The sequence below is a fragment of the Leptosomus discolor genome, chromosome 1 (assembly GCF_034619465.1).
Source record: "Leptosomus discolor isolate bLepDis1 chromosome 1, bLepDis1.hap2, whole genome shotgun sequence".
NCBI lineage: Eukaryota > Metazoa > Chordata > Aves > Leptosomiformes > Leptosomidae > Leptosomus > Leptosomus discolor.
In genome coordinates this window covers 48066713-48087262 of record NC_141391.1, presented here as the reverse complement: position 1 = coordinate 48087262, position 20550 = coordinate 48066713, and positions in this window count along the sequence as shown.

The window sequence follows — 20550 nt, the reverse complement described above, 5'->3', positions numbered from 1 at the left end:
GACTGCCTGTTCTTCATGTGGCCACAATTTACAGTGTTTCCAGGAGTAAACTGTACCGAAGATGTGTCCAGCCTATTTCTATACGCCAGTAATCTATTAATAGATGCAGGTTTAAATCTATTACTCACTGCAACCATTGCAGCACCCACACATTAGTATTGCCGCACTCATCTCTGGACCAAACAGCTGCAGCCATTAAAGCCCTTACTTTTCACTGTATTTGGTTATGTCTGACATTTGTTGTTTTTTGCTTTCCCTATTTTAGCTAAGTATTATTCAAAATTTAATTTACTTTGTATTTTCTTTTTTTTTTTTTTTTTTTTAGAATAACCACCGTAGAAATTCTTGTTCTGTTAGAAGTGTTGATATGTGAAATTGATGACTATGAGGTCATATGCTCTCTTGAGGTCACTGGAGCCTCTAAAGCAAGAGAGCAGGGGTTCAGTTCTGCAAAACCTTGGAAGTGGCTCATTCACAGAGCATTTTGTATACATCACAGGAATGTTTAAAGCCTTCCCTACTGAATAAGCCCTTATATCCAGTTATGTCACTGGATATAGCACTGCTCTGCAGTCCAGAGCAGGATTCACACTTCAAAGGACATTAAATTAAATTTCCTCTCCTAAGAGTTCAGGGACAATTGAACACTGAACACACAGGCATTCCAACACTTTGGTCTTCTTTTTTTTCCCCCATTAGGAGGTGTAAACACAAAGAAGCATAAAAAAAATTAAAGTGCTTTTCAAAGAAAAATGCTGAAAACTGAAAGAGTACACTGCTGCAGTGGAAATACATCAGGTTAATGCCATTTTTAGCTTCCTCACAGAAACAGCTGGACAGCTTTTAAAATAAATTAACAGAAAGTTGTTTTTAAAACAGCATCTTAACTATAAAATCATCATCTTGTTATCAGAGAATGGCAAATCCCACTAGCAAATGCCCAGCTTTATATTTCTTTAACAGTTGGAAGTAGTGCAAAGCCTGAATTGGGTCAAACTGCTTTTAACCTGGCTGAAAAAATCTAAGGATGGGATTGTTCAATTCTATCAATTCTTCATTTCCTATTACCAGAAATCCTGTTTGGGGGTTTCAATATATGAAAGGTAAAAAGATCACAAGGCAACACAGAAGCAGGTAAATATTGACAGATCCAAAGCACATACCAGCGTCCTATTGAGAGTTAAAACAACTGTCTGTGCTGCTCAGGGATGGAGTCAATCCCATGGATGGGAGCTGTCAGGGTAAAACTTTCGCCATTTTCTCATTTTTGCTGTATAAATGTGTTCCTTCTATTAGATTTCTTTATCCCTTTTAGCCTTTCTAAATGACAATTAAGTCTGCCTACCCTATCAATAGCGGGTAATTTATTTGTTTCTACAGCTGAGCCTGACCTTCATTGATTTTATTGGAGTAATTTGCTGGAAATGATTTTTTAATGTTAGATTTATTACAGAGGCACTTCATTGTCCGATAAATGAAGTAAATTGTATTTTAAAAGTAGCAAAATGAAAGAACCACTGAAATTTGAATGAGTTTTTTACAAGCATATTAGCTCAAAAGGTCCCTTATGCATCTCTTGTGTGGACCCCAGTTTGCAAACAGGAGTTGTTATTCTGGGCTTGTGTATGTTAGCTTCCCAAAAGCATAAGCCTGAACCACACAGAAACAGACCTGGGTGCTGTGAGCAGTGGTGCTGTGGGGTCACTGGCCATCTGTGGTGAGGGACTGTGCCCTCCCCACTCATCCCGACTGGTACTGTGTGCACTCCCATTCAGTTCAATGGGGCTGATACTCAGTACAAAAAAAGGTGTTGAAAATGAGCTTTTTAATTTGTTGATGTATTTCTTCTTTTATTGCCTGTCTTCCTCCATTTTCAAACCTCATGCTTGCTCTGTTTTAACTGGCTGCAGATAGAGTAGGATTTGTGACTTGCTCACCTTTTAAATCTGTTTTCTGTAGTGGTTGAATTGCTCTGCATGAAGACACTGCAAACTGTCCTGGAGAGCAGTAAATTACAAATTACCACCTCTACCTCTCAGTGTAGCTCAGAGTCAGATTCTCAGCTGAGTGTCACAGAGCTGTAAATTTCCATTGTAATTTAGATTAAAACAACAGGATTGGTTATGTTGTATGCACTTCATCTTTCAGGCCTTTTTGTGCACAAAGCGTTGCCACACTCTGCTATACCAAGCAAAGTTAATTTTCAAGAGTCTCCTCTGAAGCACTGCATCTGTGTGCAGCCTCAGCAAAGGGCTCTGCCTTCGTGACGTGAGTGCAGCCCTGCTGGCCGGCCGGAGCAGTATTGGCATATACTGCACTCCTGCCCAACACCTCCCTCCCGCTGCCACTCTTTGCAATGCCACCATTGCACTGTGGAACTAACATACGACTTTTGCTGCCACCGTGTCGCTCATGCCACTTGAGTAAAATTGGTGTACACACAGCTTTTTTCTGTCTTGTCTATTTAAATTGCAAGCTCTTCAGCACACGGGTTATCTGCTACTCAGTATATTTGCAGTGCTTAAAACACTGGACACACTTAGAAAGTGAAGGGACACCTTTCACCTTTTTGTCTGTGCACGACCATAATATATGATTATTAATAACAATAATATTAACAACAATAATGATAATATAGTAAGAACAACTGCAATTATAATGGCTTGCATGAACAGGAAAGGCATCCCCTTGCTAAATGTACACATTTTTATTTGTTTGAAGTTAAGTTTACATTTTTCAGGGCAGATGGCAAAAGTTAGACTTGTAAAAGCTGTATTTAGACACCTAAGTAAAAATATTATGACTGTCAAAGTCACCATTCGTATTGTTTAAGAAAACCCACTGTTCAGATGCCATTTAGTCAGACAGGGTCCTGAGTGCTCTAATCACTTATTTTTCTGCAGTGGCCAAAGATGCCATTAACAGTTTAAATGGCTTTTTAGGCAGGTGTCTCTGAGACCCTTATGTGGCACTTCAAAAGCGGGATTCCTCTGCGTACCCCAATACACCCTCTTTGGCCACCCACCTCCCAAGACAATGTAATTTCCCTTAAACAGGAAACTGATGCCCAAGTGTTTTACAGAAAGAAACTGAATCTGAATGGATTGCACCTGAGGGAAATGCCAGCACTAGTAAAAGCTGGTGTTTCTCTGCGCTTCTACAAAGGATTGTATGAAAAATTACATCTTGGGTTTCATACGAGAATAAGGGATTCCAATCTCTGCTGTTCTCTAGCTGAACAAGGACTGTGAAACAGCATCCCAGATGGATACGTTAACCACTGGAGTCACAAACCTGTTCCTAATCTAGGAAAGGAAAAACGGTAGGTTTTTTGGGTGGCTTGGTGCTCTGGACATGCATGTCTCTGATCTGTCAGTTTAAATGACTAATCTCCACATACTCCTTTGCACTTCTCCCCAGGTTAAACTGGACATCTTTCTGCTTATTTCTCTTTTGAGGATCCATGAGGTGAGTACCTAACTGCCCATGTGTTTCCTGCCTGGCTGTTTGATCCATAAAACTCAACTGATTTCCTACAGTCTGGTCTGACAGTCTGTTGATATATCTGGAAGCAATGTGTGTTGATATATCTGGAAGCAATGCTCAAACTAAGGCGACTATAAAGTTGACTCTGACTTTAGCCTGTGCATCCAGGTATGAATATTTCTAGGTTTTGTGGGTATTCTTTGGCAATTCATACCCAAAAAAACCCAGATGAGGACTAGCTGTGCAATAGGCAGTCACTTTTCCTATTTAAACAGCATTTGAAGCAACTTCCACAAAATGTTTGCCAAATGGTCTCACTTTATTTATACTGTGCATTTTGTGAAGATCACACCAGCATGTGAAGCAAAACTTAAAAAACCAAAACCATTAAAAGATTTGAATACAAAACCTGGAGTGCTTTCCTTTCAAATTTCTTAGCTTGTTTCCTGTCTCTGTTCCTGCCACCATTATTGATATAAGGAATCCATCAACATATTTTTATGGATGATTAAGAAAGGCTGACCTTTCCTTTGCAGGTACAAATAGGTAGTTCTTCAGAGGCTGTAAATGAATGACAAGATAATTCTATCCATTTAATATTGAAGTGATGTTGATAGTATCATTCTTCTCATGTTTGAAACGGCAAAGTATAGAGACCTTTCTGCCTCACTCTGTTCTGCTTTATGTGATGGATTTTCTCTCTGACTAATCGCTGTCACATTAACCTGCACTATTTCATCCTTCAGAGCTGTCAAGATAATGACGATAATCGAAGTGGCTCATTGTAGGTAAAGGAAATTATATGAGCAAAGTAATATCATAAAACAGTGTTTAAATATTTTAATTTCATTTGTCAGGGCTGCCCCAACACTTCATTACACATATAACCATCTCTCATCAGTGGAATTAGTGCATTATTCATTACTGTTAATTATTTTCACATAATGGCTGCCCTGATATATTTAACCTCCACATTATATCTCAGATAATGGGCCTGTAAAATTGAATTGTGTGAAGAGCGGAGTTCTAAAGCTCATTTGCAGAACATCAAAGAACAAAGAAGAGGAAAAGAATTCTAAATGGGACATTTCACCCAGCTGGGGCCAAACATTTGTTTCTGTCTGATTTGCATACAGAAAATAGGTGGTTCAGAAGTGGTTTAACATTGTACATACTGTCTGCTCCTATTACATAGCCAATTAGAATTTGTTGACGTCCCAAGTGTTTGAGGCAACTTGCTAGCCAATCTTGCTAGTCTGAATGGCAGTGAGCTGTGAAGTTAACAACAGAAGAAAGCAGATCCTTCTGAAGGACAGACCACAAAATCATATGGCGTATTAAGGTGTCACCTACAGTTAATACTTCATTTGACAAATGTCTGCATTGTAGAAAGAAATTAACAAAAACTGCTGCTCAGGACTGAGAAGATTCAAGTCTGTGAAATTCCAATAGCACTCTATTAATTGCTTAGTTTTCCCTGGGCCAAATTTTCTGATGCTGTCTGTCATGTAGGATGTGGAAATGGGTGAGGAGAACATAGCATCCTGGACAAGAGAAGTGTATCTGCACTGAGTGCAGCAAGCTGTGTCAGCAGACCTGATGGACTCAAGGCCACACAGCACATATATATTATCACTCAACTATCTCCAGTGGTGCTTTGCCATGGTGGTGTTGATGTTTCTGCATTGCTGTTTCAGAGGACGAGAAATGTGAAACTCCTTTTCTCTGCTTTGCCAGGTGTTTTGAATACACACCCCAATAAAACAAAGTCAGTACGGGCATGGGATTTTGGCATAATTTAGTTTTTGAGGAATCTTACTAGAAATAATTTCAGCTTTCAGAAGAAGTTTAAAGTTCATTGTATGTCCACTTTAATGGATTTAACTGAATAGACGGATTTTTTTTTCCCATTTAAAGGCTTATCCATTATTCACAGATTTCAATGGACCTGAAAACGCATTGAAATCAAACACTTTATGGAAAGAACATTTATCAACAGTTCATGTTATAAGGACTAAGGTCAGTTCAGCAAAAACCAGACTTTTCATAGAGATTATGGGAATTTTCTTCAAACTTTAGTCTCAGAGTATTTGTGAAGTTCTCTGTAAGTTCCCACATAGCTATATGAAGCATTTTCTGCTTTTGTCAAAAATTTCAAGACAATAGGTCTTCTGAAATTCACATGTAAGATATACTTTTGTTCTCTTTCATGTGTATAGTAAATTTTATAGATTTTTTAAAAAAATGCTTCGGACCTATTTCTTGGCTGTTACAGAATAACTCATGGCTGACGGTGAGACTATGATCTCAGAGGTGACTCAGCCAATCAGAAGTCACAAAATGTTTAATGACTGAACAACACAATTCACTCGAGATCATTAACATACTTCAGTCTTATTGGCTAAAAAGTCATATTTCACAGGAATGATAAACGTCTTTTTGCTAAGTGGCAGTAGGTTTTTGGCCATATCATTAAATATTTATACAACATATACATAAATCTTCTTCCACTTGGCATCATCTGGGATTCATTTGGAAGAGACCCATTTATTTCACTTTGTAACGTTCTAAGTTTGTTGCAGGCTTCAGCCTCAACCTCCAAACTCTAGATATAGAGTAGTTAGAAAGGAAAGGAAACCCACATTTGTATGGACCTAGCTTAAAAAGAGAAGTCTTCTCTCCTTAATCTGTCCATTCTCAGAGTATATTTTTTATGGACTCATATACTGTCATTTACATATTGTAGAAGCTGTGTGAACAAAACCTGCTTATGGCCTTTGCTTTCTAAACCATGTTTATTTCAAAGGATATTTTCAGGGTACCATGGAATATGGATAAAAAGGGAGACTAGAGAGACCGCTAAATGAGCAAAATAATTTCTCCATATCTAAAAAACATTATATGGACTTTGGTCAAAGGCATGAGAAATGTTCAGTCTTCTCACAGACATTCATTTTGGTACTCACAAAGAGCAATAGACTGATAGGAGCCATCCATCCGAATTTTTTTTTCTCCAGAAGCATCTAATACTAGGGGGTTAAATGTGTCTTGTATTAATTTCACTCCAAGAAAAATCTCCAAGTCAGAGCCCCCTATTCAGATGAACTTTTCTCCATGTCCCCTGTATGATGTACTGATGAGATAAATACATAAGTCTTGACAGAAACACAACTTTGTGATAGCAGAATGCTGTCGTACTCTGCTATTTGACTGGAAAAAAGCTCAAGGGCTAGATGAGGGAATCCAAGAAATTCTGCAAAAAGGGAAGTGGCCTCAAGAATTACAGGTCAACAGAATTAAAATAACCTGCGATTTTGTCTACAATAGCTTTGATTCCTGGATACCCATCATGTACCAGGTACTTGTCTCCTCAACTGTGTAGTGGAGAGTCAAGCAAGTAAGAGAATGAGTTTTTCCCCTATAGCAAAATGAATGTAAAGTGAATGGATGGATGAAAAATAATGGCATCAAGAAATGATGCTTTAGACTTGCTGATACGTTATAAAACATCAGTCTCAAGTAAGGCCAGATCTGCTGTTTTTTTTGGTGTATTGCATAAAGCCCAGTAGTCTCAACATTTTTAGAAGTGAAATGAATTTCTCTCGGGAGGTTGAGGTGCTAGAAAATTTTGCATTGTTGAAAGCAATACACAAGTGGGAAACATGAAACTTGCTGACAAAAGTTAATCTTACAGCAGTATTTTCCCTGTAATACATATTGATATGTATGCACACACATATACACACACAAAAAAAAATCAGGGTTGCTGGTTTTGTTAAATGGTGTTGAAGCTTAAACACTAATTGAGGAGAAAGAAGTGTGACTGGGATGTGAGGGATATAGGATTTCAATTATTGCCTAGGGAATATTTCCTTCCAGCTAATGCTGCTGAAGGATGACTATCTGTTTTGAAATCTCTGATCCAGAGTCAAGGATTACAAGGTCATATTAGATATAAAGGAAGAATTCTCTCTACTCAGTCTCAACTGCATTAACTATTAGAGTTTTTCCATGCTGGCAGTCTCAGGTATGATTCTTGTTATAATGTGAGCTAACATTATTTCACAACTGTAATTCACCTAAGACATGCTGTTTGCAGGAAAGATCCACAGTTTTACAATGGACTGTCACTTTGAATGTAGTTAGGTGTGCTAAATATTTTGAAAGTATGAATCACCTCATTACTTTCAGAATATTAAGGAGTGTATATATTTCTGAATATAGCCTGCACCATACAATAAGAACTATTACATAAACTTCTATTATTACTTCTATAAAGTTGAAATAGATAAGCTAGTGTCGTGGTTTGAGCCCACCCAGCCAGCAACAAAGCACCCTGCAGCCGCTCAATCACTCACCCCTACCCCGTTTCCTGAGGGATGGGGAGGAGAAGGTAAAACCAAAAGGGTCCAGAGTCGGGACAAAAGACAGGGAGGGCTCACTCACCAGTCATGGTCACGGGCAAAAGACAGACTCGACTTCGGGACAACAACATCAATTTCATGAACAACCCCCACCAGCAAGGATAATGAGAAATACAACCAGGTCTTAAAAACAACACACCTTCCCCCCACCCCTCCCATCCTCCCGGGCTCAGCTCTGCTCCCTCTTCCCCCCCAGCAGCGCAGGGGGCAGGGAATGGGGGTTACAGTCCGTCCGGCACAAGGTGTCTCTGCTGCTCCTTCCTCCTCAGGGAGAGGGGCCCTCGCAGCCCTCCCCTGCCCCACCGCGGGGTCCCTCTCCCGGCAGACAGCCCTCCACCCACTGCTCCAACGGGAGTCCTTCCTGCGGGGCCGCAGCTCCCCAGAACCGCCCCAGCGCGGGTCCCTCCCGGGGCTGCCGCCCTCCCACCGACGGGCGGCTCCAGCGCGGGCTGCCTCGGAGTCACGGCTGCTTCGGACCCGGTCCCTGCTCCTCCGGCCCGGGGCCCTCCGCGGGCTGCAGGCCAACCTCTGGGCCGCCGCTGATCTCCAGGGGCTGCAAGGGCTCAGCCGCCACCCCACCATGGGCCGCAGGGGAACCTCTGCTCCGGCACACCTCCCCCTCTCCTTCCTCACTGAGCCGGGTGATCGCAGGGCTGTTTCTCTCACATCCCTCTCCTCTCTTCTGCTCACCAACAAAGAAACGCGAACAAAGAACTCACTCAACAGCTTCTTTCACTCTTAAATAGTTATTCACAGAGGCGCCATTGGCCTGGCCATGGCCAGAGGTGGGTCTGAAACTGGAGCTGGGGGAGCTTCTGGAAGCCTCTTCCAGGAGCCACCTCTGTAGCCCCCTCTCCCGCTACCAAAACCCGCCAGACACCAAACCACCACAGTTAGGTCTTTTGAAAATGTACAGAATACTGCAAAGCTTTTCATAAAACATTTCTAGGAAACAAATGTCAATGTAAGTTTAAAAGCAAAGACTAGAATTGCATTTGAGTGGTGATGAAATATGCCACTTCATGCAGTGGAGATTTTTTAATAAGTTTTGAGTAGAATACATTTTTTTCCAAGATGGAGAACACTCAGAATTTTTTGCATAAAATCCCAGATCCTTCTTCCAGTCTCTGTCTATACATATGTCTGTTGAGTCTGATAGGATTATGAGAGTGTCTACAAAAATATAGTACCATTTACCCAGGCTGGTACAAGATACCACAGACCTAAACAGTGAATAGATAAGGAGGGTGTTTTTGCAAGTACATGGCACTGTTTATGCAGAGGAGCCATGTGTCTTAGTAAGTAATAAGACTAAGACAAGAGATCTTGACAGAGATATGACACTATTCACCAGGCCTCATAAAAAAAGTTGTCATATACCTCAGCAATTAAAGAATCTCAACAGGAACCAAGGACAAGACTACAAAGCTCTGTTAGACAAGACAACTTGAAAGAGACAATCAGGAGAATTTACCAGGCTACAAAGCTCTGTTAGATAAGATAACCTAAAAGAAAAATTATTAAAAAAATTTCTCTCAAAAAAGTCAAGGGAAGTCTGAACTTTTCAACTTTAGGAAAGAGTGCACAGTCTTAATAGGTTTATTAACTTCTCCGCCCAGGAGATGCATAATGATATGATAATGAAACATATGATGCATGATGCAAAGGGAGGTACATGTGTAGTATATGTAGTAGGCAAATTGGGAAGTCTGTACCTTCCTAGTAACTTAGCCAACAGGGAAAGGGAGAGGGTCCTATGACGCCAGGAAATTACGATAAAAAGGGGGCTGTGACCCCCATCAACTTTGAGAGACCCCACGGGATATGTCCAGTGGACTCTCCCTTTATTGTAATAAAAGTTCATTTTACAAGACTCCTCTGTCTTCTTTGTGAATGGTGACAGGATTTTCTGCACAAGTCTTTTTGTCATACATTACAAGATATTTTTGCAAATGTCTGATTTTCTGTGGTGGATTAGTAGGTTATGAAACTACATGTGCGGAATAATTGAATGCACAGATGTTATGACTGGCTATACTATATATGGCATACTATTAATGCTACTGTGCAGCAGAAGGGTCTGAACATAGGAAACAGTTGTGTTAGAGGTGGACATCTCAAGGCTCTGTGGCCCAATGGCAACAGCACTCTGCTGCTAGAGGCTAAATCCTCCTCTTTGCACTGCAGAGTCAGCAGCTAAAGTACATAGGTAAGCACTGAGAGATGGTAAAGGTGATCCTCAAATACATCGAAGGAAGGCAATGACAGAGTCAGGCTCCCTCCAGTTGTTTCTCTCTTCTATACCCCTATTTGCGCAGGACCTCCACATCCATAGGAAGAGATCACAGCAGATCCCGCAAGTGGCCTGCCCTGCTCTTGAGCTGTTCATCTAACCCAGGCCCTGCCAAGCTGCGGTCTGCTGCTTTGAACCTTTTGCTGAGTACGCACTGTCATCATGTGCCAATCATGCAAAAGAGAGGCAGCACACTGAGTATGGTTCAGTTTGCTGAGTATTACGTGAACAAAAGAGCCAGAATGAATTACACTATTTGCAGAGGGGACAAGAGTTTTGATACAGTCCAAATCAGATCCAGAGTGCAGAATTGTATCTATAATGAGACAAAAAGAAACAAAAAGCGGTGTCTCTTGGACACTTTCCACAAAGACCTCTCCCAGTCTATTCAGCGTAAAAGGAATGAAGCCACCTTGCCTAGGTGCTCTGAATTCTCAGGCTGTGTGTGATCTATGTTAGATGTTTCTATTAGTCAATGTGCATCCTGTCACAAAACCAAGATTTGTGAGATTGTTACAGACTCATGTCTGATAATTGTTAATCACAAGGATAATCATTATGACCAGATTTATTCCTTTGAAGAAGGGTACAAGCTTCAAATACAGAGAAGTGAGATGGTTCTTCAAACTTTCAACTTTCAGCAGAAGGAAGACCACTCTCATTACAGATTCTTCAAAACTAAGTTGAAATTAATCTATCACTCCCATCTCTTCTAAAAAAAAGTCTTTCAGAAAAGGAAAATCATAGAGAATTTTGTATCAAATGCTGTGGTGGTTTGCTGTCTGGCAGGGTTTTGGTAGCAGGGGGAGAGGGCTACAGAGGTGGCTCCTGTAAAAGGCTCCAATTTCGGACCCGCCTCTGGCCAAGGCCGGGCCAATCGGCACCTCTGCGAATAAATGTTGAAAAGTGAAAGAACCTGTTAATCGAGTTCTTTGTTCATGTTTCTTGGTGAGCGGAGGAGAGAAGAGGGATGTGAGAGAAACAGCCCTGCGGTCACCCAGGTCAGTGAGGAAGGAGAGGGGGAGCTGTGCCGGAGCAGAGGTTCCCCTGCGGCCCATGGTGGGGTGGCGGCTGAGCCCCTGCAGCCCCTGGAGCCCAGCGGTGGCCCAGAGGTTGGCCTGCAGCCCGCGGAGGGCCCCGGGCCGGAGGAGCAGGGACCGGGCCCGAAGCAGCCGTGACTCCGAGGCAGCCCGCGCTGGAGCCGCCCGTCGGTGGGAGGGCGGCAGCCCCGGGAGGGACCCGCGCTGGGGCGGTTCTGGGGAGCTGCGGCCCCGCGGGAAGGACTCCCGTTGGAGCAGTGGGTGGAGGGCTGTCTGCCGGGAGAGGGACCCCGCGGTGGGGCAGGGGAGGGCTGCGAGGGCCCCTCTCCCTGAGGAGGAAGGAGCAGCAGAGACACCTTGTGCCGGACGGACTGTAACCCCCATTCCCTGCCCCCTGCGCTGCTGGGGGGGAAGAGGGAGCAGAGCTGAGCCCGGGAAGATGGGAGGGGTGTGGGGAGGGAACGTGTGTTGTATTTAAGACCTGGTTGCATTTCTCATTATCCTTGATGGTGGTGGTTGTTTTGTATTAAATTAATGTTGTTGTCCCGAAGTCGAGTCTGTCTTTTGCCCGTGACCATAACTGCTGAGTGAGGCCTCCTTGTCCTTTGTTTCGACCCTCAAGCTTCTTTGGTTGTATTTTCGCCTCCCCATCCCTCAGGGGACTGGGCAGGAGTGAGTGAGTGGCTGCGGGCTGCTTTATTGCTGTTGGGTGGGCTCAATCCACGACAAATGTCTTTAAATCCATATAGAAAAAAAAAAAAAAGGAATCTTCAGGGGATGACTCTGCTTTGCAACCTGAAAAAAAAAAATTTAGAAGTTTATAGCCAGTTGTGAACTTGCAGCCTCTAAATGTCACCTGGAACTCAAAAAAGTCTTGTAACTATCATTTGAAAAGCCTGGTAGAAACACTTGAAAAAGTTATAATTTTTTTTTTCCCTGCAAATAAAGCCTTAGCAATGCTATTATCTTTCCCCATTTCTATTGCAAATTTAGGTGAGGGACAATTTGCCTCACCAAGGGATGTTAATTCAGATTGTATAGAGTTACCAGATCATCTTAACAGGATTTATGTAATCCAAGATGAGGAATGTGATGTACACTCTTTGGTTATATGTACGTTCTTCCTGTTACATGCACATCCTACTAACTGCCCAGACAAAAGATGTCCTAAGGCTACCTCTTCAGACAGGGAGGTACTTGCTGACAGCTCTGGGCTTTAAGACAAATTAAAATAAGCCAATTTTTCAGTCTGTAGGTCTAATAAAGCTTCTGACTTTCAGTTCTGTCAATGGCTATGAATAAAATTCCCTGACAAGAGAGAAGACAGGATGTTTAGTTTTCTCATGAGGGTGATTTTAAGGTGAAGACCAATTCTGCAATTCCTATTTCAGTTCTCATCAGGGAGAATCTCCTGTCATTAGAAAAGCAGGAACAGAAAGTTTTCAATTCCTACTTTTCCTTTCTGACTGCTCAACTCTGTCTTCACTACTGCTGTGTGGACTGAGTGTTATTTGAGGGTGTAATGGCCACCTAAATATATATATAGGGCAGCTCTTAGCTCTCTTGAGTTTAAATTTGTAACATTGATGTGTTAGTTTTATTTGTCACTGACAAATTTCATCTATATTCTTTTACAAACACTGCCTGTTTTGTTCAGAGCTTCAGAATATGACTTCAAGTTAATGTTCTTCCAGTGATGCACGTCTTCATGCCTTCAGATACTCACATACTCGTATCTGAAGCTTCCTTGTTTGAGAAGACGTAGGCTGCTAAGTCACCAAACCAAAGAATCCTGTAGGCAGCAGGGACAAAACTACACTTGAAGTCTAGAAAATTAATTGAGAAAAAGATTATATCTTTCTTTTGGTGCCAGAAATGCTTACATTATTATTTTATATTTCTGAAAACTTGCATATAACTTCCGACAGAACTTAAGATGGATTTTGCTCCTCATTTTTTCATGCCCTGAAAAGCAAGAAACTATATTTAGACTGTGCACAACAGATAGAATGGAAAACTGTATTTCAGAATAAAATTTCCCAGGAGAACATAATGCAACCATTTAATGAAATACACAGTACAGTAGATCAAAGATCAAATATTAATTTAGAAGTCTAAGTTGGTGAATGCCTTGTTATGATATTTGAAATTATTAATGAACAAAATAAATGAGAAGGTGCTCATGAGAAATGAAAATGGTCAGCTGTAGAGGGTTTTATTGTCTTTGAGGAAGAAAGGAGAAAATACATGAAAATGTAGGTCTAATTTTTATGGAAAATATTAAATTATGTTCACTGATCATTTTCAAATCTGGCAAATGGTAAGGTTAATTTCTTTCTTTGGACAGGTCCTTAAAATACAGATAGTGTTCAAGTATGTATGTGTGTCATGGCTGGTATGAACAAATTGCCAAAAGTCGATAAATTCCTCTAGTTATCTTTAAGATACAATAGAATAACAAGGTTTGCAAATATTTGGTTAGACTGTTTCTTCAAAAAGTACATTTCCAGAATTTCATTTTTCATTTTATGTATGGGATCTACATAAGAAACCATGTGGCTTGTTTTCATATTAGTAAAGGACTCCTCTTTACAAACAGTGCTGTCCAACACAGAGGTGAGGAAATGGCCACTCATCCTCTGACAGATGAAAAGTATGTCTATATTATTATTATTATTATTATTATTCTGGGCTGGATTGCCAGTATCCTTATGGAGCAAGTCTTCCAGTCATGCCCACGTATCATGCTTTGGTTCAGTTTGCAGAAAAATCTTGGAGCACATGAACTGGGTTCTTCTTGGATTAAACAAAACCAAAGTTTTGAAAGGGGTCTGAGGTAAACCCCAAAGCGTATAGTATGGATGTCAAGGTTTCAGTGATGTTTCACCCTACGAACCTGTTCCTGTAGTTCTTGCTAAACAGAGAAAGCAGAAGCCAATCTGCACTGTAGATGTGTACCATGAAGATTTAGGCTTGTACGCAGAGCAAGTGGGAAGTGTCGTGGAAAAAGAAATCAGATAATTATGGTGGAAATGCAGAAGAATTATTTAGATTGCAATGTAAAAGACAATAAGCTTCGCCTTTCCTTTGTAACTAACTGAAAATGAGAATTCTTTTACATTAACTTTAATCAGCATTTCCTTACCTTCACTAGCTATGGCTCTGTATTCTGTACAGCTTTTTTGACTTCTGTGAACTCTTTCCTGACAGTATCTTTTCTGACTCTCCACCAGCTTCTGCAGCAGAGGGTAAAGGTTTCACAGTTAGATGCTCCTCATGCTCACTCATCAGTAATAAACTGGTGTGTATTTCTACCTATCCACAAGAAAAGTTGTTGTCTATTTCTTTCTTGCTATATATGTAATTTTCAGTAGTTTAAAATGTTTATGGTTGTAATACAAACACATACTCACATATGACTCTTTAAATTGGTTTTACAGACAGCAGATTGGATTAAAAAAAATCTGTAAATATTGAGGGGGAAAACCAAACCAAGATCATATTTTTTATTTTTTTTTTTTAAAAGTTAATTTTCTTGTCAGAAAATTCATACGTTTTAGTGTTCAGTCCTATCCCTTGGTGTAGAATTTTTACAAGGAGGAAAATCTTCCCACCAACTCCACCACTGAGAGAAATCCTGCTTTGGGAAAACACCCATATTCAGAAAAGCATCAAGGTAATTTTACATGTCTGCAAAAATTAAGGCCGTATTTATATACTTGATTTTGTCATTAACAATCTTATTTAATAGGGTTGGGTCTTCAAGTCAGACAAGCTGTTTTACAGTATGTTCCTAATAACTCCATACATTTATGGAGCTTCATAAATTGTTTTTAAGTAAAGCAGGCCTGAATAATTCAAGCATTGCCATGAACGTTAGTGTTGGCAAGATCAGTAAAAGCATCTCTCTTAAACAAATGGTCAGTAGAAATCAAATTTGTTGCAATTTGTGTTGATCTGGGAATAAAAGAAAAATGGATTGCAGCTGTTTAGCACATACGTCTCTAACATGGAATACAAGGTGCAGTGAGAGTACATTCCTTTTTGGACTACGAAAGTAGTCCAGCAGTATTCCTTCACTTCAGCCTATATAGGCTTGAATTCATGTGAAAATCATCCTAGCGAAGTCAGTAAGAGAGCATGATTTTAATTTAAACTTTAAAAATATAATTAATGTTTTTGTTTTGGTTATATAATCTCCCTTGTTTGATTGTCCCAGAGGGCTTTGCAATAGTGATTTATTTTCATTACATTTTTTTGACCTAAGAATAGCCTCTGTCATGAATCATAGCCTCTATGGGTATATGGATGCCAAGGAAGCTGGCTTGCCCAAAGTCATACATCTGATAAGTGGCAGGAATAAAATTCTTGCTTGTCCATCATGTGCTTTAAACAGCATCAAATAATGCTTCTTTTAATGTGGAGTTATGTAACATGGGGGTCAGTGATGTACCTAGGTATATTGTCTACAGTTAGAGTCAAGTCTGTAAGCAAGTACTTAGAGAAGCAGACATCCTTAAAGAGATGCTTGAGTTACCTGTGTGGTCAAAGAAGTACATAGTTCCGAAGCACTCCAGAGGGAGATCCTGTCTGCACACGATAGCTGTTTAAACTCACCAGTACCACAGTACCACAAGCTGCATAGTGGCAGACTCTTTTTGTAGCTACTCTAATTGGCCAGATTTTCTTGACAACTTAAAAACGAATCTTAGCATACAGAGAACTACCATTTCCTCACACCATGCATACAACTAGAGATTAGTATTATCTCTGACAAGAGAAATACTAGGCAAACTTCTTTTTCCCACCCTCCTTAGTGCTACTAACAGTAACAATTTATGTTAGGTGTGCTCTAGCTGGCTGTACAGGAGCAATATCAGAGAAAATTCCATGCAAAACTTTTTATTTCCCTGAACTACTCAGTTTTGGAATTGACTACTTTGGTGTGAGAAGTCTGTATTTGCTGGATTGTCATATGTCTTCTAGCTGATGGAAAGCACAGGAAGAAGGCATAAAGTTTGTAGGGCTTTGAAATACAAATTTTAATGTGAGGATATTAAATGTAGGAGTGGGTTTTTTTCTCTTTTCCAGGAGCAGACATGCTGACTATGGTATGCTGCGTGGTGAAGGGAAAGAAGTTTTCTTCTAGCTCAGTTTTGTGAGGTGTATGTAGGGCTTTGTTTTTCATTCTTTGACAAGAACCTCTATTTCAACAGGTAGCCATTATTTAAGTGCTTTTAGGCTTAAATTCAAGTATTTACATAGTTAATGTGACATAGAAGCAGATATTTTATTTAAAAACCTAAACATAAGTAAATCAGTGTTGTTTTCTGAAAGATTTGATATCAAAATTTTGATAAAGAGGTTTCTTCTAAAATGTCCTGATCAGCTTCTAATACATAGGACATTTAATAGGTAAAATGTTCTGATTTGTCCACATGCAAATACATCCATCAATTCCAAATGGATGTCTCTCCTCAGAAGTCATCAAACCTTTTGGCTCTGATCCTAGGAAATCTTACCACTCACCTTGTTTCCTTCACCGTATAATACCGTGTTTCCTGCTAGACTTTTCTCTAGTTGTTAGTCATTGCTGACAGCACCATTGGTGGTAGACAAGAGTCCTGAGTTTCGTGCCACAGCGTGCTTCGCGGTTCTGCTACTAGACCTCTGACACAACCTGTACAGCCCAGTTCTCAATGTCTGGACATCTTGGCATTTGCAACGTGCACAGTGCTGTGCCATTCCCCAGTTGCAATGCTAAGGAGTCTGGAAGTGCTCTCCGGGATTCTCTAAATTATCCACTTCTGGCTGTGTCTCTTCCTTTATTGACATGGCATCACCGTGCCAATAAAGGTATCTATGGCGCCTTGGTGTGTCTTTCTACAAATACTAGGGTAGAATAGAATAGAATAGAATAGAATAGAATAGAATAGAATAGAATAGAATAGAATAGAATAGAATAGAATAGAATAGAATAGAATAGAATATTTCAGTTGGAAGGGACCTACGATGATCATCTAGTCTAACTGCCTGACTAGTTCAGGGCTGACCAAAAACTGAAGCATGTTGTTGAGGGCATTGTCCAAATGTCTCTTAAACCACTGTCAGGTTTGGGGCACTGGTCACCTCTCTAGGAAGCCTGTTCCAGTGGTTGATCACTCTCTCAGTAAAGAAATGCTTCCTCATGTCCAGTCTAAACCTCTTCTGGCACACCTTTGAATCTTTCCCATGTGTCCTGTCACTGGGTACCAGGAAGAGTTGCTCAGCACCGTCCTCTCCACATCTTCATGAAGCTGTAGAGAGCAATGAGGTCAACCCTCAGCCTCCTTTTCTCTGAACTAGACAAGCCCAGAGTCCTCAGTTGCTCCTCACAGGAGATACCTTCCAGCCCTTTCACCAGCTTTGTTGCCCTCCTCTGGACATATTTAAGGACCTTCAGATCTTTCTTAAATTGTGGGGCCCAGAACTGCACACAGTACTCAAGGGGAGGCTGCAGTAACACTGAATACAGCAGGATAATCATCTCTTTTGACTGGCTGGTCATGCTGTGTTTGATGCACCCCAGGATGTGGTTTGCCCTCTTGGCTGCCAGGGCACACTACTGACTCATATTGAACCTGCTGTCAGCCAGCACCCCCAGATCCCTTTCTGTGGGGCTGCTCTTCAGCCACTCCTCTCCCAATTTACAGTTGTGCCTGGCATTACTCTGTCCTAGTTGCAGAATCCAGCATTTTGATTTGTTAAATTACATCCCATTAACGATTTCCCAATGCTCCAGTCTATCCAGATCCTTCTGCAAGGCCCCTCATCCTTCAAGAGAGTCAACAGCCCCTCCCAGTTTGGTATCATCAGCAAACTTGCTAATGGTGCATTCAACCCCTGCACCCAGGTCATTGATAAGTATACTGAACAGGACCGGCCCTAGAATTGAACCCTGAGGAACACTGCTGGTGACCAGTCCCTAGCCAGATGTAGCCCTGTTCACTGCAACCCTTTGAGCTATGCCCTTCAGCCAGTTCTTCACCCAGTGCACTGTAGACCCCTCATCCCACAGTTGGACAACTTATCCAGAAGGATGCTGTGAGGAACACTATCAGAAGCCTTACTAAAATCCCGAACAACTACATCCCATGCCTTCCCTTCATGCACTAGGCAGGTGACCTTATCATAGAAGGTTATCAAATTAGTTAAACGGGACTTTCCTTTTGTGAACCCATGTTGACTGTGCCTGATGATTGCATTATGCTTTAAATGTCTTTCAGTAGCACCAGTATGATCTTCTTCATAATTCTTCCAGGAACCAAGGTTAGACTGACAAGTCTGTAGTTCTGTGCGTATTCCCTCACACCCTTTTTGGAGATTGGAATAACATTGGCTAGCTTCCAGTCAGCAGGGATGTCTCCAGACTCCAAAGACCTTTGGTAGGTGATCAAGAGGGGTCCTACCATAACATCCACTAGCTCCTTCAGAACTCTGGGATGAATACCATCAGGCCCCTTGGACTTGTGAACATGTAGCTGGTACGGCTGGTCCCTTACAATTTCAGTATCCACAAATGGAAAGTCACTGTTCCTACACTCATGGTCATACTGACGAAGCAGAGTGTGCTTTGATTGGCAGCCCCCGTTTAGTCATAGTCTGATGGGCTGATGTAATTTTTGTCCCTTGACAGTTACCACACACAGCCACAGCTAATACCTGAGCAGTGTACACAAGCTCCCACCTTGCTGCAAAAGCAGACCTACCCTGCTGTGCTAGTTTTGAAGAAGCTCTAGCAGTACCAAACGCAATGTGCAAAACCATACAGGCACACAGGCCACGAAAGGCTGAACAGATTAGTTTTTATTTGAGTGCAGAACTCCCCATAGCAACTTGCTGCCCCGTTTGATCCATTGCTCCACATGCACTTTCTCCTCCTCTCTGAGTTACACAGTTAACTAACACCATTATCTTATCCCTGTAGCATGTCCTGATTAGTCTGTTCCATGAACATGAAAGAAACACTGTACAGAGACTTCTGGTTTATGTCAGGATTATCAGTTGCCCTGTGGGAACAGGGCACACTCCTGGGTCTGTGTCCCACAACATGTACATAATTTATTCATCTCTCAGCTCTGGCAGTTACTGATTTCTGACACATATTGGTAGAAAACAAGCACAGGCTCCTGCAGCTTAACAGGCTAGCTGGGAAGGTCCAGTTCCTGGGCTGGGAGGTGACAATTCTTTTTGTGGACTGGTGCCTTCTGATCAAAGGTTTCTCTTTGCTTTCTCTTCTCTCTGTGTCATGAACAGGCAAGCTGATTGAAGGTGAAAGGGGACAAAGCGTAGAGACTTGGTACTAGTTTTAGAGTGACAACCTAACTGGGTATGCTATGTGATCATTTTGTGTGTGGGTGGACATTGAGGCTGGCTTACCAAGGGGAGCCCAGCAGCATGGTGCTTCCAGATCAGAAATATCTCTGCTTGCTGCATGGACATCGTCTTCCTATGAAAGGATTTTTCAAAGTTATCTCAGACTTCAGCCTCATCTTCACTTCTGGGGAGGGCTGAGCTTGAGCTCAAGAACTGCAGAGCAATTACTAGGTTTATCTGGCTTAAATATTCCAAGTAAATATCACCATTGAAAAGGATACCACTGTGCTGAGGTGAGAATTTTGACTTCAGAATAATCCGAGCATTACTTCACGGTTGCCTGGAGTCATTTGAAATCAGAGATCTCCAGAACAAAGAGATGAGGGGGGGAAGAGGGTCTTTACTCAGGAGCTTGTGAGACTTGTTGACAGAGCTTTAAAGTAGACTTGAAGGGACAGAGGGATAATATGAGGCTTGCCTGTGACAAACTGTGGGTTGACACACCATGGTTAGAGGGATGGGGTGTTAGTGAGGACTCTCAGCCTGTTGCTCTGAGGTGCGCTGGGTAGACCACAGTATACTTGAAGTCTTACGGAGATGAGCCAGGGGCTTCTGAGGTAATAGGAGTCAACAGGAAAACACCAGTGAAATATCTCAAAGGAATTAAGGGGTGTTCATCTAAGAAATGACACCAGTGCACACAGCATGGGCAACAAACAGGAGGAGCTGGAAGCCATCGTGCTGCTAGCGGGCTATGACCCAGTTGCCATTACTGAAACTTGGTGGGATGAATCCCATGACTGGAGTGTGGCTATTGATGCCTACAGGCTGTTCAGAAGAGACAGGCAAGGAAAGAGGGGGGGAGGGGTTGCCCTTTACACCAAGAAATGGATAGAGTGTGAAGAGCTGTCTCTGAAGTATCGCCACAAGCAGGTTGAAAGCTTACGGGTAA